This window comes from Sus scrofa, chromosome 4 (genome assembly GCF_000003025.6).
Source record: "Sus scrofa isolate TJ Tabasco breed Duroc chromosome 4, Sscrofa11.1, whole genome shotgun sequence".
Taxonomy (NCBI): Eukaryota; Metazoa; Chordata; class Mammalia; order Artiodactyla; family Suidae; genus Sus; species Sus scrofa.
Window position 1 is genome coordinate 73,751,838 of NC_010446.5, and position 23,908 is coordinate 73,775,745.

The 23,908-nt window shown below is 37.6% G+C and overlaps 1 long non-coding RNA gene across 7 annotated transcripts in view; it reads right to left on the minus strand.

Annotated features, from left to right (window-relative positions):
* Window positions 601–23,908, minus strand: part of LOC110260289 — a 57,147-nt gene continuing 33,839 nt past the window's right edge. For 6 of the 7 annotated variants that reach the window (XR_002343310.1, XR_002343308.1, XR_002343306.1 and 3 more), the window contains 4 exons: window positions 15,673–15,772; window positions 8,306–12,687; window positions 3,385–3,490; window positions 601–987 (listed from right to left, as the gene is read on the minus strand). This is a non-coding gene — a long non-coding RNA (uncharacterized LOC110260289). Of the gene's footprint in view, window positions 988–3,384; window positions 3,491–8,305; window positions 12,688–15,672; window positions 15,773–17,555; window positions 23,249–23,908 lie in introns of all 7 variants that reach the window. The other variant, XR_002343307.1, reaches the window with a different exon arrangement.

Sequence of the window (23,908 nt, forward strand, 5' to 3'; positions counted from 1 at the left end):
ACACTTGTGAAACTAGAGAGGGCCTGGGAAAAGGTTGGCAGGGAAGAAGAGGGGCACTGCATGTTAAGGAGCAGGTGTCAAGGGCAGGGTTCTGGACTTGGCCCGTCCCGCACTTTGACTATCGTTCTCACTATAACCTCTGGTACAGGTGTCATTATTCCCATTAGACAGAAAACAGAACTGAGGTTCAGGGAAGTTGAATGATTTCCCAAGATGGAAATGGAAAAGCATGATGATCGCCAAGCCCATAATCTTTTTTTTTTTTTTTTTTTTTTTTTTTTGTCTTTTGTCTTTTGTTGTTGTTGTTGTTGCTATCTCTTGGGCTGCTTCCGCGGCATATGGAGGTTCCCAGGTTAGGGGTTGAATCGGAGCTGTAGCCACCGGCCTACACCAAAGCCACAGCAACGGCTGGATCCGAGCCGCGTCTGCAACCTACACCACAGCTCACGGCAACGCCGGATCGTTAACCCACTGAGCAAGGGCAGGGACCGAACCCTCGACCTCATGGTTCCTAGTCGGATTCGTTAACCACTGCGCCACGACGGGAACTCCGAAGCCCATAATCTTAACGTCAGGGTCTCGCCATAGGTGAGGAAGGACAGAGCAGGAGAAATCCTGGAGAGAACGGAGGGAGCTAGGCAACTAAAAAGATTTCTCATCTTTGCTTCACCTAGCACACCTAGCCAGGTATCTTTCACATAGTAAGCATCCAATGATCCATGAATAAAATTTATCCAAGGTCACATAGTTCAAAAACATATTATTCATTATTTATTCAATCAATGACTACTTACTACACGTTTATTAAATACTCATATGTGCCAGATTACAAACACTTTATTTAGTTTATTATTGAAGTGTAGTTAATTTACAATGTTGAATTAGTTTCAGGTGTACAAAATGATTCCGTTATATCTAGATAGATGGATAGATAGATAGATGATAGATTCCTTTTCAGATTCTTTTTCATATGCCATGGGTGGGGCCCTAAAAATACAAAAAATAAAAAATAAAAAAAATAAAAGTTAGGGCATGATTAAGATTAACCTGTTCTCATATATTACAAATCAGATAAGGAAAAGACACCTAGAGGCCTCAGAGAAGGGTGGTTTAGTTTACCAGTTGGCCTAAAGATGAAAATCTGATCAAGGATTGCTTATACAAATCATGACTCATTGAAAAGTAAAATAGAGAGTTGAGAAGCAAGAGAGGTATTTACTGTTTAGGATTACATTTGCACCTTCACTGTATTCTATTTATAGGAAAATCAGAAGCATTAAAAACAGAGCCCTTTTCCATCCAGTCAATGGCTTTCTAAATTACATGAATTATTATGTAAAACGGACTTAATCTTTTACCATCCGTTTGAGATATTACCTTTCATCTGAGACCACAGGAGTTATTACATATCTAAAGTGACATTTTTATCTTCAATAAATTCTAATTTGGTTCATATATTAACTAGAGAAACATAATTTTAGTGTGCTTAATCAAAATGCTTTATAGATTCTTCTTTCCATGCCAGTAATAGTATGATGCTTTAACAAAAATAATAATTAAAGCATTCATTCAAATAACCATACGGAGGCTTTTCTCTTCACTTCCTTTTAGGAGAACCTGTCAATGCCAAGCTTGTTCGGCAATTCCCACCCCTCAAATGTGCGATCATAATTCAATGATTTCATTATTCTCTTAATTTTCCATTTTCTTAAGATTTCTCCGTAGGTATCATTTGGCAACTTCACTCTAAAAAACTCATCGATAATTTATAGTCTTATAACTCATAAACACACTTTATGGTACTCCTTTAAAAATACATTTTTGTAACCCAACATTCATTTGGTTTTAACACAGCTGAAAAACCAGTGATTAATTCCAATTGATGTGTTACTTTAAGCCACAAACTGTTGAAAAAGAGGGTACACCTTTCCATAGTTACAATGCCATTTGCAAAATGGCATATTCTGAACATTTTGTGAAATGAAATACCATATTTGATGTACATATAAGCCTTTACATGCAGTTTTGGTGCATAAGATTTATTTCCATCTTATGGTATATTTTGGGTTTAAATTCAGAGGTTTCTTAAATTTTACAGGCCCTTTTTGTAATCATATCCTTTCATCCAAGATTTATAACCTTTCCACTATCATCCACTGTGAGTTTAATGAACTTACATTACTGGGTATATTTTTAAATCTAATTTTCTATCTCATCCTTCACTATCTTCACCTCCATGACCATACAACCACTAAAAGGTTTTTGTCTCTAAACTAACATGCTCCTTTGATCAAATTTTTAAAGATTCATTTTCAAGGCAGACCTTTATCTAGAGTTGTATGTTTATATTACTCTTAAAATTCTCCAAAGACACACAGAAACAAATTCTCAGTATCCTCAAAAGCCTGTTTTACTATTTCTACATTCTTTTCCCCAAAAAAAGCAGTTTTTATTCCGTAAATGGAAGGTACATATTTAACTCTTCATTAGCCTATCCTCTTCAACAATTAAAATCCTTTACATAATCATTTAGGTATCTCTTAGCCGGAACCAATGATAACAGGATTCAATTTCCAAAGACAAAATTTCTTAGTTTTTCTCATTTAGTTTTTTCTATTTAAACCAAGGAAGGTTAACTTCTATGTAAGTATACAAACATACTACTGGTTTGGGGTTTTTTAATCACATAAGTGGCATATATCCATTTTTAACTCTGAATCTCTTTTTGGCTGTTAATATCATTTAGGGATACAAATTAAACTTCAAAAAGAACCAGCCTTAAATAATTTAGTCATAGCTTCAGGCAATTCTTTTTGGAGTTTTCACAGAGGATTTCAGGTTATACAGCTGGAATATTTTCTTTTAAAACATGTTTTGAATGTCCCTGTCCAGAGCCATAAGCTTGATTTTGACAAATACTAGTTCTTAAGTAAAGTAATTTCAGTTTTCATGTCTAGCCACTTTCCTCCCATTTTTTAATACTTTCAGGATGTCTGGGCCCAATAATCTTTTAAATTTTAAATATAGGTTTTAGCTACTCTCCATTGCATTAATCACTCATTGGAAGTATTTTAACAAGTAAGGAAATAAATCAGCATGAAGTAGGATAAACTAAAATCTTGCTACAGAATTAATAGAAACCTGGATGCAATTTGGGGAAAATCTGCACAGACCCAAATTTGTTAATTATTAGAGAAACTGGAACATAGAAAAAAAGTTTGTTGGTAAAGGAAATGAAGAAATATGAAAGCACAATGTATTTTTATTTGTCTTTATAGCATTTTATGAAACTGGGCTAAAATGTGATATTTTAAAATAGAAAATACTATATCCCATCTACCGCCTACAGAAAAGTTATTTATAAATAGTATATAGTATATTTACCTATATGTAGGTAGAATGTAAGCCACCTAGTCATTGGAAATTTGACCAAAATTACTGGATTGCTCTTCTACCGTTAGCATTTCCATGGTTCTATGACCTTGAGAGACTGAAAATTAAAAAAAAAATGTTTATAAAACCATTTTCAATCTTAAGGAGTACAGTTTTTAGGATTAATATCTTTGCCTTCCTTACTTAACAATACTATCATAAATTCTATTCTTATTTTGAAGACTAAAGAGTGGAGATGAAATTCACTTTTTATATTGATGAGAAATCACAGAATGTTAACTAAATTATCTCCAAATCTGCCTCTGATTTGAAGTGATGGTTTATAAACTAAATAAATTTTTCTGAGTCAATTACTTCTCTGCAGCGTAAAAATAAGATTTTAGCCAACGACAAAAGTTGAAATTAAGGAATGAGAAAAAGCAAGAAACTCTCTGTGTGATTTGTTGCTTACTCAGGAATTTCTGAACGAACAAATTTATGGCGTTAATGTAATGAGCTAGTCTGAGATCTCTTCCAAGAACATCAACTTATCTAATTAGGTTTTTGGACAATTTGCCAACAGTAAATAAGTTACAGGAAAAGTTTCTAGTTTTTATGAGTAATATATTTTCCTATCATGAAATTTAGCCTTTTCTCAAATCCCTCATTTATTCTTGAATATTTTTAACTGACTGTTATGCTTTTATTGATGACAGCATCATCTTCTTATTTCAAAATAAACTGCCTGGTGACCAGCACCTTCTAAGGAACTACTTCCTTTTAAAAATAGCTCTTAGTTCAGCATAGATGTTCCTGTCTGACTTTCTAGTAGCCAGTAAAGTCTAATCATGTGGGTCATTTTCATGGCTCAACTTTTCACAAACCAGAAAAACCTGTGTTTGCTTTAATGGTTAACAATCAAAAATGCAATAGAAAATGAGAGAATGTTACATAACACACCTTATTTAACTCAGCTCACAGCATTCTTACAGTTTAATTATATACCGTATAGTTTCAATATGTTTCCCAAATGGCCAAGAAGCAGTAAACATATGGTGAACTACAAACCCAAATTTGTCACTTTATTTTGACATTAAGGATATAAAATATAAGTTACGATGGAAATCAGCATTAGTGTGTATTCATGCTGAGCAGCAGTAGTAAAGATTTGATGTTTATGGACCTACTTCTGATGCATAGGGTCATTTTAGCCTGCCTGTGTTTGAAAAAGAGAAGCCTTTCAATTTGTCTTACTCATAATTGACAGGTGGCATTTAGTTAAATACGACTCAGAAGATCTCCTGATCCTTTCTCTATAGATAAAAAACAAAATCTATGTGAGGTAATTCTCCCCCATTTTGACCAAGGGGATTGATGATAATTAAATATACTTTAGGAGTTCCCATTGTGGCTCAGCCTGTTAAGAACCCATCTAGTATTGATGAGGATGTGGGTTTGATCCCCAGCCTCACACAGTTAGTTAAGGATCTGGCATTGCCTCAAGCTGCCGTGTAAGTCGCAGATGTGGTTCAGATCCCAAGTTGCTGTGTCTGTGGCTGCAGCTGCAGTGCTGATTTGACCCCTATCCTGGGAACTTCCACATGCCACTGGTACAGCCCTATTTTAGATATACACTTTATATTATATATATGTATATATATTATATATATACTTTAACATCAGTTCTAACAAAGCTCTCTATTCCTAGATGACCTGCGTGTGGTCTTTTTGGTTTTTCCTTCCCTTCCCCCACCCCCAGTTTTATTGAGATATAATTGACATAAACTATTGTGTTAGTTTAAAGACTATAACATAACGATGTGGTATTTGTACGTATTGTGAAATGATGACCACAGTAAGTTTAGTTAACATCCATCACCTCATACAGTTAAAAGATTTTTTTTCTTGTGGCAACTACTTTTAAGATCTTTCTTTCTTAGAAACTTTCTTTTTTTTTTAATTTTTTTTATTTTCCCACTGTACAGCAAGGGGGTCAGGTTATCCTTACATGTATACATTACAATTACGTTTTTTCCCCCACCCTTTCTTCTGTTGCAACATGAGTATCTAGACAAAGTTCTCAATGCTATTCAGCAGGATCTCCTTGTAAATCTATTCTAAGTTGTGTCTGATAAGTCCAAGCTCCCGATCCCTCCCACTCCCTCCCCCTCCCATCAGGCAGCCACAAGTCTTTTCTCCAAGTCCATGATTTTCTTTTCTGAGGAGATGTTCATTTGTGCTGGATATTAGATTCCAGTTCTAAGTGATATCATATGGTATTTGTCTTTGTCTTTCTGGCTCATTTCACTCAGTATGAGATTCTCTAGTTCCATCCATGTTGCTGCAAATGGCATTATGTCATTCTTTTTTATGGCTGAGTAGTATTCCATTGTGTATATATACCACCTCTTCTGAATCCAATCATCTGTTGATGGACATTTGGGTTGTTTCCATGTCCTGGCTATTGTGAATAGGGCTGCAATGAACATGCGGGTGCACGTGTCTCTTTTAAGTAGAGTTTTGTCCAGATAGATGCCCAAGAGTGGGATTGCGGGGTCATATGGAAGTTCTATGTATAGATTTCTAAGGTATCTCCAAACTGTTCTCCATAGTGGCTGTACCTCTTTCTTAGAAACTTTCAAATATACCATAGAGTATTGCTAACTATAATCACCATGCTTTACATTGTATCCCAGGAGCTACTCATCTTATGACTAGAAGTTTTGTAGCTTGGACCACCTTCACCTATTTCCCGTGCCACCCCCAAACCCACCCAACCCTGGCAACCAGCAATCTGCGCCCCGGTTTTATGACTTTGGTTTTTCTTTAGATTCTACACATAAGTGATATCATACAGTATTTGTCTTTGTCTTATTTTACTTAGCATAATGTCTTCAAGGTTTATCCATGTTGCTCAAGTGAGAGGATTTCCTTCTACCTTAAGACTGAATAATCTTCCACTGCCTGTATATGTATATACCACATGTTCTTTATCCATTTATTCATTTACAAACACTTAGGTTGTTTCCATGGCTTAGCTATTTGTAAAAATTGCTGCAATGGACATGGAGGTGCAGATATCTCTTTGAGATAAAGGTCTCATTTCCTTCAGATAGATGCCCAGAGGTGAAATTGCTGGATCTGTATGGTAGCTCTTTTTTAAATTTTTCCAAGAGCCTCCATTCTGTTTTCCACAGTGGCTGCACCCATTTACTTTCCCATCAACAGATATGAGAAAAGGTTCCCTTTTCTCAACGTCCCTTTGTGAGGTAATTTTAACTTCACGAGGTGGTAAAAATGTGGTGGCAAAAATCTTTTTTAAGTGAAACCACACCACAAGTTTTTTTCACCTGCCATGCCACACAACAGAAGTAGGTGGAAGAAAGGAAAAGGAAGAAAGTGAGAGAGAGAGGGCAGGCTTCTCACACGGTTGGTACTGATGCAGAGGGCGAGAAAGCCAGCCACAGCAAGCTCCTGGCTGCCCAGCTCCAAAGACAACTTGAAATATCTTAATTAATTTCTTAATGTATTGAATTTAGAAAGAAATGTAACGTCAGGGCCGTACCGGTTGAGTGAGCAAAGGGAGAGCTAAAGACAGACCGAAGCAACAGTCTGACGGTTAATCATCATCATATGAGAACGGAGGCTTTCTCTGGAGAAGGGTTGATGGTAGTGGCATGTCTTGTTTTTTCAGTAACATAGAAAGCAGGGCTAAAGGGTAGCAGTAATTCTCTCTTTTTCACTTTTCCTCTCACCTATTTACCTGTTTTCTTTGACTTGGGCTTCTTATGGTAAGTATAGGGGGACAGTGTGATTATTTATAGAAAGAAAAGACCAACAAAAGAGATTGATGTTCTAGGGTGTAAAACTCAGCTTTCTAAGCATCTCCCCTGAAGGCCTAGTCCCCGTCCAGCTCCATCATCTTCTCAGTGTGGCTAAAGGATGACATCGGGACCCTCTGCACCGGCCCCCTTCCCCCCAGTCTTACCCTCACTCTCTCTCCCGCTAATGGTTCCCCTGAAATCCTATCACTTTGCGGGAGGATTGATGTAAGTCTCCGGCAATTAACATAATTACAAGCCTGATTATCTTCTAATTGCATTATGAGTATTTGGTTATTCACTACACAAATTAGAGAAAATTAAAGAGGAGCAAGATCCTGCCGTGTGGGCGTCAAGCTTTCTAAAACAGTTGTGAGCATTTGAATGTAAAGCCATAACCTAAAGGTGAAGACCATGTTATGTTCCCTTTGGCTCACAGCTGCTACCTGTCATTTTGGAGAAAGACAATTTCTTCTCTTTTTCCTCTTCCCCCCTTCCCTTCTTTTTCTTTTTTTTCCTTGATTAACACACAAAATTCTCCCTTAATGGTTTATAATTTCTCTCCAAAGTACCAGAAGCATAAAATGAGCTGCAACAATTCCATGCCGGTTTGTGTTGGTTCATGCAATAATATCTGTAATCAAGAGAGAGGTGGGGGAGAAATGCATTGGGAGTTTGGGATTAGCAGATGCAAACTATTATATATAGAATGGATAAACAACAGGGTCCCACTGTATAGTAAGGGAACAAAGTATCCTGTAATAAACCATAATGGAAAGAATATGAAAAAGAATGTGTGTATATATGCAAATCACTTTGCTGTACAGTAGAAATTAACACATTGTAAATCAACTACACTTCGATAAAAAATGTTTAAAGATCTATGATCAAAAATAGCTCAATAAATGACAGTTAAATGTACTCAAGTCAAACATGGCAGTTGTAACAAAAATTAATAATTTGTTAATAATCATCATTATCATCAACCTGGGCACATTCTTTCTAGTGAAGAAAATAAGGCATTGAACTCTGCAGTGTGTGGTCTTTACAGATTATGCTGCAATTCAGACACTGGAGATTAAATTCCTCTTTAAATGGAAGGCAAGAATTACCTCAGATTGAACACATTTTGGTGGGACAGGTGGAGTCAACTCTTCTTTACTCTTTCACTGTGTCCTAATATGCTGCCTTAATTTTTGCTGCCACCCCTATGCTTGACCTTCCAGGAAGAAGATAGCAACTTCTGATACTATGACCAGATCTGATAACACACATCAAAACAAGAAAACACTGTTAAAGTAATTAAACAAGGAGGCCATTAGACAGTGTAGCTGTAACGCCCTGGCAGCCTATGGAAGAAAATTGAAATCTAAGCCAGAGTCAATTCCTATAAATTCCTCAAGGCTGAGAAACCGTAACCTAAGAACAATCCACCACAAAGAGCCAACAAGGCTTTCTTAGAGAGGGCAACCAAGCTACAGCCAATCAAGTCACTGCCTTGCCTTGCTTGTGCGCCTTCACTATAAAAGCCTGATGGGAATCAATGTTTGCTCAAATAAACCCTTCCAAAATCTAAGGTATCTCAGATTACCTTTTAACAACACAAAGCACAGCCTTCCTTGGTTCCTCACCGTGCATTTCAGAACAGCTGGCATTTTCAAAGAGAGCTTCATTAAATGCTCATGGAGACCAAAATGAAAATAATTAAAAAATAAACAAGATGAAAATAGCCAAGTTTCCAAAATATAGGTCCCCACATCTTTAGGAATTCCCCCAGGGATCTCAGCCGGCACATAAAGAATGGAAGAGGATGTATTTTTATAATTTATTGACATTTGGTTCATCAAAAATCATCATTTAATGTCTGCCCTAGACCATAAGCTCCATAAGCGTCCGCACAGTGTCTGTCCTGTTCACAGTTAAACCCTCTCACCGGCCCTGTGTGGTACATTCCAGTGTTCAGTAAACATGGTACAAGGAGATTGAGTTAAGGTAAGGTTGGGGACTGACCAGGAAGCATAGCGTGAGGTGAGTACAAGCCATGTTAGGAATCTGAATGCTCTCCTCACCACAATGGAAGATTATCTAAAGGACTTAAACATAAGAAAAGCATGATCCCCTTTGAACTGGAAATGCAGTTCATTTATTCGTTTAATAAACAGTGACTGAGTTTCAGGCGAGGTGATGATGTCTGGAAATATAATGGGAAATAACAAGAGCTTTGGCTTTTGGAGACTTAGTTTAGAGTCTATTGAGAATATAAAGGAAATAAATGCCATGCAAGAAGAAAAGTGTCCGCTCAGATCAACGTGCAGCAAAGGAACCTGAACTAGATTGCTGGCTCAAGAAAGTTTTTCCAAGGAAATAACACTTGGGGGGCGAGATGGGCCATGCTAGAAGGATCCCAGGCAGTGTGGACGTGAGGAAGGGAGTGTGTATTCCAGACTGAGGGAGGGAGGCTGGAACCCGGTGAGAAATGGCAGGAAGGCAGGCAGCCTGGGGTGCAGACAGCAAGGGAGAGCAGGCAAGAACACAGGAAAAGAGGAAGCGAGGGCCAGATGATGCACGGCCTTGGAGCCACGATAAGGAGTCTTTTCTTTAACCTCAGAGCAATGCGGCAGTGAAATCAGGATTTTTTAAAATACCGGGTATTGCAGTGTGGGAAACAAGATTAGGTGAGAGGAACTGGAGTGGCTGTGGGGAGACTAGTTAGAGACCACATTTTCTCCAATACCACTTAACAGTGTTAACCGTTCCAAGATGTCTCTCTGACAGCCAGGCCAACAGAAGAGGACAGAGGGTGGACGTGCAACCCCACGCCTGAGAATCCCGGTGACTCCCACGGAAAGCAGTGGAAGACACTGCTGTCCTCAGAGGCTTTTGCGCACCCTCACCTCCAAGCGCATGCGCCTGAGCTCATCTCCCACTATGCCAACCCCTCCCAAGCTCCTCCTGGGCTTTCTCCAGGGCACCACTTAGAGTCCTCCTTTTTCTCCTATTTGCTCCTTTTGTAAGGTAGAGGTTTGTAAAGGAAGCATTAACAAGGGAAATCCTCTCTCCGTGGCCATCAACCTCAGGCATCCAATATTCATTCTTTCCAAAGACTTTAGCTGGTTATTTTAACGACTGTGTTCTTACAAGATCTGTTCCCGTGTTTGATTAATTGATAAGGTTCTACTGACTCTGGTACCTCTTCCCAAATTTACTAGTAACACATTTTACCTCTAGTACGTATTTTTGGTCTTTTTTTTTTTTTAACTTTGGTGAATAAATTATTTCTCTGAATACCAACTCTGACCCAGTAGTGATTACTCTTCATATATGAACAGTCCGAAAAGTAAAAAAAAAAAAAATTAATTAAAACTATTTTATTAAGATAATTGGGTACAAGGAAATTGTTTTCATTTAAAATTTCTCTTTTGCTTTAATTACATTATTGTGAAAAAATATATAATTTTTCCAATTAATGGAAACTTCTTGAGTGGAAGTTTAAGATCTTCCCTGTTGAAAATGCTGGAGAGGGTGTGGAGAAAAAGGAACCCTCCTACACTTTTAGTGAGAATGTAAGCTGAAGAACACTATGGAGTTTCCTCAGAAAACATATAGAACTACCATATGATCCAGCAATCCCACCCCTGGGATTATCCAGAGAAAACCATAATTAGAAAAGATGCATGCACCCCAGTGTTCATCACAGCACTATTTACAATAGACAAGTCATGGATGCAACCAAAAGGTCCTTCGATAGAGGAATGGATAAAGAAGATGTAGTACATATATACAGTGGAATAGTACTCAGCCATAAAAAGATAAAATAATGCCATTTGCGACAACATGAATGGACTTAGAAATTATCATACTATGTGAAGTAAGTCAGGCAGAGAAAGCCAATTATCATATAAGATCACTAATATGTGGAATGTAATTGAAATGACGCAATAGAATTTAAAAAAAGAGAAACAGACTCAACATTTCAAAATCAAATTTATGTTTACCAAAGGGGCAACATGGGGGGGATAAATTACAGGGTTGGGATTGATATATACCCACTACTATATATAGACTAGATGGCTAAGGGGCCTTACTGTATAGCTCAGAAAAATATACTCAGTATTGTGTGGTAACCTATATGGGAAAAGAATCTGAAAGGAACAGATATATGTCTATGTACAACTAATTTACCTTGCTGTACATCTGAAATTAACACAACTTTGTAAATCAGCTATAATCTAATAAAATTTAAAAAAATCTTTCCCTGTTGACTACCCAGGGCTGTGAGGAACAAATGAAAAATATATAAATATCTGAAAAAGGCAAGATCCCTCAGAAATGAAGCAGGTTATCATTTAAAAAAAAAATCTGTACATTTGTTAGAATACCTGGCATGTTACCCTGGGTAATCTGGGTTCTAAATTACTGTTTATGAAGTGAACTAATATATTTAATTCATTGCTGGATTTATGCAGTAAAAAAAGCAGTATAGTTTCATATACTTTTTATGCATTTATTATAAAATGAAACTCATAATTTCTGGGAAAATAAAAGTAACAATTTTTTCCATTGTAGCTGAAATGCTTAAGCCATGGTGCCAAAGATGGAAAGCAAAAGAGACATCGTTTATTAATTTTCCAGGGGAAGTGGTTTTATTTTCTAATGCTCAATGGAAGATACACTAGAAGTTACCATTAGGCTAACTCCCTTTTTTAATAAACTTTATTTTTTAGAGCAGTTTTAGGTTCACAACAAACTTGGGCAGAAGAAACGAAGATTTCTCAAATACCCCTGTCACCACACAGACAACCTTCCCCACTATCTACATCCAGCATCTGAGTGATACATTTGTTACCAGCGATGAATCTGCATGACATGTCATTGTCACCCAAAGTCCACAGTTTCCTTCAGGGTTCACTCTTGGTGTTGCATATGTTCTGGGTTTTGAGATGTATTACGGTGTGTATCCACCACTGTGTTATCATTAAGGCTAGTTTTCTTGCCCTAAAACTCTGTGATCTGTCTATTCATCTCTGCCTCCTCCCAACCCCTGGCAACTACAGCCATTTAGCCAAACTTGTAATAGTAGCACAAGTTCTAAGAGATGTTTTAAAATACTTTTTTTTATACTTTCCCCATTGGTTACATAAATGTCTTTCTGGCTGCCTCTCCCACCATCATCATCCCCTCCCTTTTTTTACATTATTTGTTGTACAACATCAAACATTGAACATTTTCTAGAATAAAAACCTACAGGTATTAGTGCAGGAAATTTTGTTAAATTTTAAAATTTAAATAATAATGATGCAATCATTCATTGGAAAACATGAATTGAAGGCTTACTATGAGGCAAGTTCTAGGGACATAGAAATGAACAGAACAGGTATAAGTCCACACTCTTGTGTTACCTATATTCTACCAGTAACACCTGATACACAAAAGCTCTGGATGGGAGTGGGCTGGGACCTATTTCTGGCTCTTCATTCTGCTTTCTCATGACTACCTGTTGAGAAAACAACAAGAGAAAGTGAAAAATATAAGATTCCTAGCCCCCAAATTCTCATTCTTACTGCTTTGGTTAAGAAATGTCACAATTAGAACTGGTGTCTCAAAGAGGTTAGGGTTAATGGGATTTCATTTTCCTATTTATCAATAGGTTCCAGGTAGAAAATCGTAAGGTTGGTGACTGTAAAAGTAGAGATTGCTGACTTTTCATATTATTTCACTCTTCATGGCAGTTCTAATAAAAATAAGTTACTATATGTGGAGTATAGGTTAGAAGCTTCATATATATACTTATGTAGGTATGTGTTTCTATCTTATCACATCCTTATGAAATAAAAATATTGCCCACATTTTATCCCCCCTAAATACCATACTGATTCAAAGCATAATTATTTAGCACCAACATTGTTCAAAAAATGTGATAAATTCTGACAAATATCAAAAAAGATGAGATGCTACTAGTTTCAAACCCAACAATGATCAAGATACCAGCAGAATGGAGTTCCCTGGTGGACTAGAAGTTAAGGATTCACTTAACCTCAGATTCAGGCCCTGGCCTTGGAACTCTAGCATCCCACTGGCATGGCCAAAAAATTCCCTTTACAATAGAATCAAAAAGAATAAAATACTTACCAATAAATTTAACAAAAGAAATGTAAAATGTATACTCTGAAAACTACAAGTTATCATTTAAAGAAATTTAAAAAGACCTAAATAAATGCAGTTTACCCCAGGATCATGGATTAGAACACTTAATATTTAAAAAAAGGATATTAGCAGGAAACATTACAAACAAAAATTAGAGGTTAATTTACTAGTTCCTCTGACTTCTTCATTCCATTCTTTCAGCAAAGAAATAACGAATGCCATTCTGTGCCAAGTCCAATGCTAATTTTCAGAGAAGTCATGGTTAATAAGACATAATCCCTGACTTCCAAGAGCATTATCTAGTGCTCAAAGGCAACAAGTAAATATGCAATTAAAATAATGTTTAATATCTGCTAAGCTATTGGCACTTACAGAGTGGCCAGAGAGCTGATATGCATATGGAAGAGATAGTTTCTGCATACTCCCCTCCAAAATCCATCCACTTATTAAATTCCCCTATGTCCCTCTGAGTGTGATGTTGGAAGGCCTTATGAAAGTCTCTGATAGGTATTTTTAATTTTTCCACTATTGCTGGCTAGTATTCAGCCTTCAAAAGAAAGGAAATTCTGACACCTGCTACGGAAAGGATGAACCTTGACAATTCATCCATTATGCTAAATAAAATAAACCAGTCATGAAAGGAAAAATAATTTAAAGTTCATTTATATGAGGCATTTAGATCAGTCACATTTACAGAGAATGAGAGGAGAATGGTGGTTTCCAGGGACCGGGATGGGGTGGGGAGGAAATAAAGAGTTATTTAATCAGTATGGAGTTTCAGTTTGGGAAGGTAAGAAAGTTCTGGAGACAGATGGTGGTGATGGTTGAAAAACAGTGTGAATGTACTTAATGTCCTGAAAGGAACAGTTAAAATGGTTTAAATGGTTGTATTTTATCAAAATAAAAATATAAGAAATAAAAAAATAAATAAACAGACAAATATAACAAGGTAAAAAAAAAGAGGAAAAAAGTCTTATTTTTTATAATTGTGTCTTTGGACACAATTCTTAAAATTAAAAAATGTTTTTAAGAATATTTAAATTTTAAAAATTGTGTCCAAAGACACAATTTGAAAAAATAAAACATGCTAGTCTTGTGCAGATATCTATGTGTCTATATTATCTATATAAAATGTTATGTGCCGTGGCTTTAAAATAACTTATTTTTAGAGTCTTACAAGTTGGTCCTAAAGCATTTTTTTATGGCAAGGAATATTTAAGTAGGAACTAAAGGAGTAATTGTAGATTGACTGTATGTATTAAAATACTGGCAATGATAACTATGTTTCCTGTAATTCTGAAGTTGAAAGCTGACTTCCCTTGAGATGTGATTCTCCCATAATAAAGGTAAAAAGCAAAGTATTGCTCTGTTGCTTCATTGCCTTGTTAAGGAAGGTTGACTCTGTGCTTAGCCAGCAGAGAAAATAATTTATTTTCTGTCACTTTATTTATTCACCTGCAGCAAGGTAAATATAAGGTGTTACTTGTTATTTATTTAGCTTTTATAAGACACCTATCCCATCCCAGAAAACATACCCTATTAGGAAAGCAATTCTTTTCTCATCTTTTGATTACAAGTCTATTAGAATTATTTATTTATTTATTTATTTATTTATTTATTTATTTATTTATTTATTTTTATGGCCGCACCTGGGGCGTATATATGGAATTTCCCAAACCAGGGACTGAATGTAAATATCAAATCATATTTATTTAGCTGAAGTAATTTCTAAAGAAATACTTGTGAGGAAGGAGTTTTTGAAACGACAGAATTTTAATGATTTGTTCTTATGGTTCCCATCACCCCAGATGCCTTGATTAACAATTATCTTCCTACTTGAATTGTTTTATTTTCTTGGTTTCTTTTCCTTTCTAGTAAAAATCTAAAGGTTACATGGTAATACAGCTGAGTTGTCTCATCAGCTTAAACCGTTTTCCCAGAATTGTGCTCAATTAGCTTTGTGAGTTTGTTTATTATGATGTTAGACTATCATGGGTTTTAACCAAAAATGTAGCTTGGTTTGCTGGTGTTGTGGTATGACCGGTTGTTGGTTTAGTTCTTAGTAATAAAAATGCTTAGAAAAAAAAAGAATTTTTATCCCACCATTTTTTCTCCTAATTCTAGCATCCTCATTTTAAACAGACACATGTGTGGTAAAAAGTTTATATCAGTTTCTGAGTTTACACAAGTAGACCAAGACTGAAACTCAGGTCACCAAATGCCTAGCAACCTCATAAAATTCTATTGCTGCAAGGAATCTGGAGAACCTCTAATCTACTCATTTTGCAGATGAGAAAATGAAGTCCTTGACCAGCATTCCAGTATCATTACCCACCTATTTGGAGACAGAACCAAGACCAGAACTCCAGCCCCTGACATATGCCTCCCAAATGATTTTTACCACCATCGATATGGGATTTGCCTCAGCAAAAATCCTAAAAGACAATAAATTCAATAATTTATCTTTATGCCATACCAAAGATTTAATCCTAATATTTATTTAGAAAAATCAGATATCAGCTTGAAGTTTTAACTTGACATATTTTTTCCCCTGCATGACCAGTTGACTTCTTTGGTTAACAGTGAAAATGAACTGCTTGCCTCTGACTGCATTAACAACTTAAAGGCAAGAATCTAAGCACAGGAAGCAAGAGACATCATGATCAAAACAGTCAGCAACGAAATCAATGGCCTAAGCAGAGAAATCTAGGAACTTAGTCCCATGTTTGACCTCAGCTTAGTCATAACAGGTTCCAGGGTGAGGTGCAGGACTTTATTTTCCACAAGAAAATGTTAAAAATATTTCTTTCTTTCTTTCTTTTTTTTTTTTTTTTTTTGTCTTTTCGCCTTTTTTTCTAGGGCCACTCCCACGGCGTATGGAGGTTCCCAGGCTAGGGGTCCAGTCGGAGCTGTTGCCCCCGGCCTACACCAGAGCCTCAGCAATGCAGGATCTGAGCCACATCTGCAACCTACACCACAGCTCATAGCAACACAGGATCCTTAACCCAGTGAGCAAGGCCAAGGATCGAACCCGCAACCTCATGGTTCCTAGTCAGATTCGTTAACCACTACGCCACGATGGGAACTCCAAAAATATTTCTATTAAATAAGCATATTCACAATTTTTAAAATTTCTTATGCAATTACCTGGGTTAGATATGCACCTAGGAAGTTGGTCAAATCATTAATCAAAAAAAGAAAAATGTGTAAATATTGTCTTGATTCAGAATAAATCATGGTGATGAATAAATCAGGATACCAGACAGATGCCATTTATCAAATACCAAATATCAAGGCACAATACTAAGCACTCTACAAATAACATTATCTCATTCTATCCTTATGAAAGGAATGACAATTTATTTAAAAATAGGACTTCCCTTGTGGTGCAGCAGGTTAAGGATCTGGCATTGTCAACTACAACATCTTGATTTGCTACAGTGACACAAGTTTGATCCTTGCTCTGGGAACTTCCAGATGCCATAGATGTGGCCAAAAAAATAAATAAATAAAAGGTCTTAGAGGGAGTTCCCTGGTGGCTTGGCAGGTTAAGAATCCAGGTCAGGGTGATCACTGACCCTGGAACTTCTGTATACCATGGGCACAACCAAAAAAGAACTTTTTAAATAAAGTCTTAGAAAAGTTAACTAATTTGACCAGAGCAATAAATTAGGTCAGGATTCAGACTATACTGCCATTGCTTATATAGCAGAGGCTCAACAGAAGAAAATTCAAAATCAAATTAGCTAATGAATAAAACAAACTTATTCAGGTAGGGTTTTTTGGTTTTTTTTTTTTTTTGGTGGAGGGGAGAAAGCAAGACAGCATGATGCAAAGGAAGTTTAAACAAATAGAAAGAATTTAGGGAACTGCTTGTGGATTTTCACTGATTTGAGAATTCCATGTTCCGAGTTGGTGGCCCATGGCATAATTATCTATGATAAACCAGTCTTTTCCTCCAGTTATCGGTGGCCTAGTTTTCTGATGACTTTTTCTTAATATTGAGTGTTTCCAAATTTTATTTATTTATTTATTTATTTATTTATTTATTTATTTATTTATTGCTTTTTTAGGGCCGCACCCACAGCATATGGAGGTTCCCAGGCTAGGGGTCTGATCGGAGCTACAGCTGCCAACCCACGCCGCAGCCACAGAAATGCCAGATCCAAGCCATGTCTGCAGACTACACCACAGCTCATGGCAATGCAGGATCCTTACCCACTCAGTGAGGCTAGAGATCGAACTTGAAACCTTATGGTTCCTAGTTGGAGTGTTTCCACTACGCTACGATGGGAACTCCTCAAATTTATTTTATATGTTATTCTTTACATGAACCTTGTGAAGAAAGCAGGCCCAAATGGCATCACTTTATAGATTAAAATACTTAGGCGCACAGTGTTTAGCTGATCACTTTCACATCCTACAAAACAAAATTGGAAAATCAAGGATGAAAATTTGATTGTTATGGAACTGCTAGACCTCGACTTTTATCTCACCCATAGTGTCCCCACAGAGAAGAAGAAAATATTCTTGTACAAAATAACCCTCTAAATGTAGAGGAGAGCTAGAGAAACTGGGTCGAAAGGAAAATCTGAAGAAATGATTGTTCTGAAGAAAACCAAGCCCTTGGTTCTGAGACCAAAGGAAATGGATTGAAACCTGGGTACAATAAAGTGTACATCTCAGGAACAATGTTTACAGATGAGACAGCTATAAAATGGTACTGGAGAGGGCCCAACACCCAAAACACCGTAGGGGACCCGCCTGGTCACACTATGCACAGAGACAGCCCTCCAGCTCTGGCTCCTATGACCGAGTCTGAACTCAGAGGAGGCACTTGACCTCTCTATACCTTGGTGTCCCCACATACAAGACGGGATGCTTACAGATAAATCACAAGGTTGCACAAGTGCACCTCTTATTTTATTTATTTATTTATTTATTTATTTGCTTTTTAGAGCCACACCTGCAGTACATGGAAGTTCCCAGGCTAGGGCTTGAATCGGAGCTACAGCTGCCAGCCTGTACCACAGCCATAGCAACTCGGGATCCAAGCCAAGTCTGTGAACTACACCACAGCTCACAGCAACACCGAATCCTTAACCCACTGAGTGAGGCCGGGAATTGAACCCACATCCTCATGGATACTAGTCTGGTTCGTTGTCACTGAGCCACAATGGCAACTCCAGTGCACCCCTTGGTTTAGATGGCACGGGTTTAGAACAGCCTACAGGAAAAAACATTAAAGAATCAAAACTTTTTGGCTTCCTGAAGCTTTAAGCCCACAAGAAAATTATAGAAACATCTGAGTTCTAGAACTTCAGAAGAAAATCCACTATCCTACATAGACTCTCTACAACATGAATTTGGAGGGATCTGGAATAGAGGGAAAACATACACTCATAGAGTCAGTAGGAAATGATTTGACATAACCTGCTCAGTAGAGGAAAGAAATGCAAAAGTTAAATAAGGGAGGCAAGAATGTTGGTAGTCCATCTGTAACCCTGCATTTAATACATAGAATTATATTATCTGGTCCGTTGTAACATTCTAAATATATATATATACACACAAATATAAATATATATATACAAATATAAATATATATCCATATATAGTATATGCTTTCTATTTTTCCATATATATTTATTCATATTTTTGTGTACAAACACACACTAAAATATCTTTTGGCGACATCCCTAAGAATGCAATCTTTTCTGGAATGCCTCCATTACCAACGATGGTGGTTTTGGCATTTCATTGAATTTTTGCATTCTCTCAATATGATGCATATTGAGTCTAAATAGCTCAGGACACTCAATGAATCTTTATTATTTTGTCCTCCATACTGTTCACACCACATCCTCAACAATAAAAGTATTGTGCATGAATCCAACAGTCATTTAAAAGGTGTGTATCACCAACAGATTTAAGTGATTTACTGGATCTGATGTTATTCAATAGGAACATTTCAGTCAAACTGAAAAGACCAGCTTTATTCTTTTCATTTTCAGAATTCATTAATTTTAATGACATTTAGAAATGCAGAATGACCACAGAATTGAGCCACTAATTCTTCTGAAATATGAATTTTCAAAATTAGCATTTGAAGAGGAAACTATCACTATCACACAGAAACCTTTATTGGAGGTCTTGGGTGGCTGAAGCAGAGTCTGACTTATTTTTACAACACATAAAGAGGCATAGCAAAGTTATCCCTACAAGGATTCATGGCTAATTAAAAATTTCAAATTGTATAATCTGGAAATTAGTGTTTGCAGCAAAATCAGCCACTCAACCTTGAACATGGCATTCTGCGTGTGCAGCTATAATGAGCTGTTTTTGTGCGGTGTGTGGTCCTTGACATTTGTCATAATCCTCAGACCACCCAAATATAGCAATCTGCTATTTGGAAGACACCCTACAAGTTTCTCTTTCCTCTTCTTAAGGCCATATTTTTAAAGAGCCATCAGTTATCCGAAGCCTTCACTCATCGTGCTAATGGCTTCTATAAATACTCTGACAGATCATTCTTCTCTAAATTGTCCAGCAAAGAAAGGATAAGAAACGCATCCTCAGAGGCTATGGAGGGGCATGAGCCTACTTCTCACCTCTGGTGAACATGCCAAGAAAGCCACTGAGGACCCTACCCACTAGAATTCCTTGTGTGCAAAAATGCACAAGAAATCCCAGTTTAAAAAGTGATTAAAAATGGGAGGCAGCAATGATTCTCCTGAACATTTTTTTAGCCTTTCACATCATAAAGTTTAAATGTGACTTATCATAAGATTTCTTCAAGGACTCTATTGAAATGGAAGGTATCAGTTTTATCATCCCCTTGAATAAAGCCAACCCTTGGAATAAGGTAATCAGTTTTCATCATTGGTCAAATTTCAACACCTACGCTCTCTTTTATTCAGAATAAAACTTGGAGTTCCAGCAATCATTTAAAATCTAAGTTTAGGGAGTTCCCACTGTGGTCCATTGAGTTAATGAACTGGCATTGCCACAGCTGTGGCATAGGTTGCAGCTGCAACTCAGATTCAATCTCTGGCCCAGGAACTTCGATCTGTCGCAGGTGCAGCAAAAAAATAATAATGATAATAAAATAAAACAAAACCTGAGTTTACAAGTCATAGGTAAACACTACTTCTGAATTCTACCTACTTTATGGCAATCTTCTCAACAATAAGCAATAAAAGAGTGGCAAATGCAAACCAACATTTGACAATGATTAGAGTGAACATCTAATTCATCATCTTAACTTCTGAGATTGAAATGGTGTGCTATTAGTAATTATTATAATCATTAACAGAGTTATAAATCCTAATTAATATCATTATGATAATGATTGCAAGACAGGAAGCGTAAACCAACACTGTCCCTCCTGATGACCAAGTAGGCACTAGGCTGAGTCCAAGATGTGCTTTGCTTCTGCTTTAATTATTTCACACTCACCACATGGATATATAACAGGTATCATTATCCCTGTTTGACAGATGAGAAAACTAAGTCTCAGAAAAATTAAGTAATTTAGTAGATCAAGGAGCTGGGATTTGAACACAGCTGCCCATCTGGCTCAAAGCCTGAGCTTTTCCTGCTTTGTTGCTACTGCTTTGAGTTACAAAATAATGTCCCTCTCCTCTTGATAGCTGACAAAGAAGGAGTGTGCTACTCTTATGTTCTCTTTCTCTGTAAGTAAATATAAGTATAGCTACAGAAAATAAACATTGGTTAGAAGTCAAAGAGATGGAAGACAATTCTAGAAAAGAAGATAAATTTGGAATTTTAAAAATCCTTCTAAACCAAGTGACAATATTCACTTCCAGTTCAGTAGAACTATTTTGGGGTTCCCCTGAGAAATCATTCTTCCCTTTGGAAGTTAAGGCCTCTAGACCAGCAGAGCCTTAAGTAGCAGTGACAGGAAGTATAACTTTCAGTAGTGGATATTGTGGGGTTGTAATGAGCAAAGACACTCCTGTTTTCACCCCTTCATTCCCAGATGGGTGACTATGGGAGGAATAGCACTGTGTATTGGATGCCAAGTGAGATCATATTTTGCCTCCGGGAGAACACTGTCCCACCCCATGTGGCATTGTCACCTAATTGATACCATAACTCACTGTATCAAAGGCTACTCCAACATTTTACAAGCAAGCTGCTTCATGATGGTGGTGAACACAGTTAAGACCAGAGAAGTCCATGGGCATGGACCCCCTGGCTCCATATAAGTATAATTTGTTCCTTGCTGGGAAGTGCTAATGTGTCAGATGCTATGACAGTGGGTAAGGCAGACTATGAGTTCACAAATGGTGGGTTTTCCAGAAGCATTGGAGGCAAGAGAAGCAAGTCCACACCCAGTGTGATAATCTATTCCAGCAAGAATGAAATGCAGCCCCTTCCTCGATGGAAGTGCTGCAGCTTAATTATCCTGCCACCACGTGGTTGGCCGATCCCCTGGGGAAGTGTGTCCCATTGCAGGCTCTGCGCTGGTCTCTGCGCTGGCAGATGGAGCATTCAGCAGGAGCTGCAGCCATCTAGCCTCGGTGAGCAGACATCTATTTTGCTGAGCCCATGTGCGCCCTTGATCCCTGCCACCATGGCCACTTGGGCAAGATGAGGTACCTGGGGAAGGGAGACCCATATCAACAAAACAAATCCTATCATCCAGTTCTGCTGAGGTCACAAGAGACACAGCTCTCATATACTCTGGGACCATTTGTAGAGATTTATCCACATATTTTCCCCAGATGTCATTGTCACCAACTTTCCAATTGCATCCCTTCCAACTCCCTAGTTCTGAGTTAGGACAAGAAAGCCAGGTCCCTCCATCCCATGCCGATCAGTCATTAGAAGGAGATATATACGCCAAGGAGGGCAGTGGTCTCGAGCTAAGACAACCACAAGGAAGAGCCCTCTTCCAGCAGCATCCTGGTGGCCGAGAGAATAAGTTCTTCATTTATGAAGGGGTTCCAGGCAGTGCATCCAAGGCCATGATGGCATCCACCATCTGGATCTGTAACTTCTGTGCTCTACTTGCTGAGCAAGTCAACATGAAAATGTGAATTCAAATACATGATTTTTAACGAAACTTGAAGCATTAGGTTGCTGCTGATAGTAGCAATGTTGACATCAGCCATTTAAATTACCATAACTGTTTAAAACATCAAGTACTGTTAATCACTGGGTTCTTATCCAGTTTCAGAGGGACCGTTTCCCAGGCCCATCATCATTGGAATGTTGACCAGAGCTTGTTTCTCCCCTGCCCGTGGCAGATTTCAGCACAAAGAAAAAACCTGCAGGATCCATTCTTTGTAACATGGGATTCCTCCAAGTAGTGATGATGGATTCATTGTAAGAACCAATCCTCAGTTTCTTAAATACAAATCCCCAACCTTCTTGATATTTCAAAGATATCATGGGTCCTGTCATGGCTCAGCAGTAATGAACCAGACTAGTATCCATGAGGATGTGGGTTTGATCCCTGGCCTCGCTCAGTGGGTTGAGGATCCGGCATTGCTGTGAGCGTAGGTCATAGATGTGACTTGGATCCCATGTGGCTGTGGCTGTAGAATAGGCTGGCAGCTACACCTCTGATTCAACCCTTGCCTGGGAATTTCCATATGCCATGGGTGCAGCCCTAAAAAGACAAAAAAAAATGTTAAAAATAAAGATATCACATATAATAAATTGTTCTGCAGTTTCTCTGCAGCATGTATTAAGTCTGTATGGTGGAAAGCTCTGTAAGGCTATTGTCTCCTTGAAGTGATATACAAGTCCAAAAGATGCCTTGATTAACTAGATTAAATCTTAGGATGAAGTCATAGAAAACGGAAGGCTTCTGAGATTCTCTGCCAGCTCAGAGGTGCTCCCCTGGGTTCTGCATCAAGAGCAATGTGCCACCCTCAGCTCTGGAAAAGAGGCAGAATTATCCATGTATAGAACTTAAGGGAGCATCCAGAACCCATCCACTTATTCTTTTATGAGTGAGCCCAATACTTAAACACCTTTTAAATAAATGATTGTGAAAATAAATTGGGCTCCAATATTTGTTATTTTATAAAACAATTTCCAAATGATTGGTCGTCCAAAAGGAATCAATTATTTACTTCAAAGTCATTATGTTTTATAGAATTTACCTGACAAATCAGCTGAAACATGTCACTATGACTATATTCCCTTATACTCAAATTTAATTATTGACTCTCTACAAATCATTAAACAGTAAATGTCCTGGGCATTTATAGAGTTGCACCTGTAATTTATTTGGTTTATGGTCACAATAGGTTACAGAGAAAACGTGGGTCACTGTCTCAGTCCCCAGCATGTTCTCAGGCAGAATCGCATTTTCTGTAGAGCCACTGGGTCTCTACAAACAGCATTCTTTCTGCCAGGCACTTTGTAATGTGCAATGAACGGTGTCATTTATTTTCATTTCCTCATACTTAATTGCATGCTTCTTGCTTCCAACATTAAGCCAGAAGGCAGGTGGCAGAAGCAATGAACTAAGCTGGGACTGGCTGTCGTCGTTATAGGCTCTGCTCCCACTCTTAAAAGCAAGCCGATGGTTT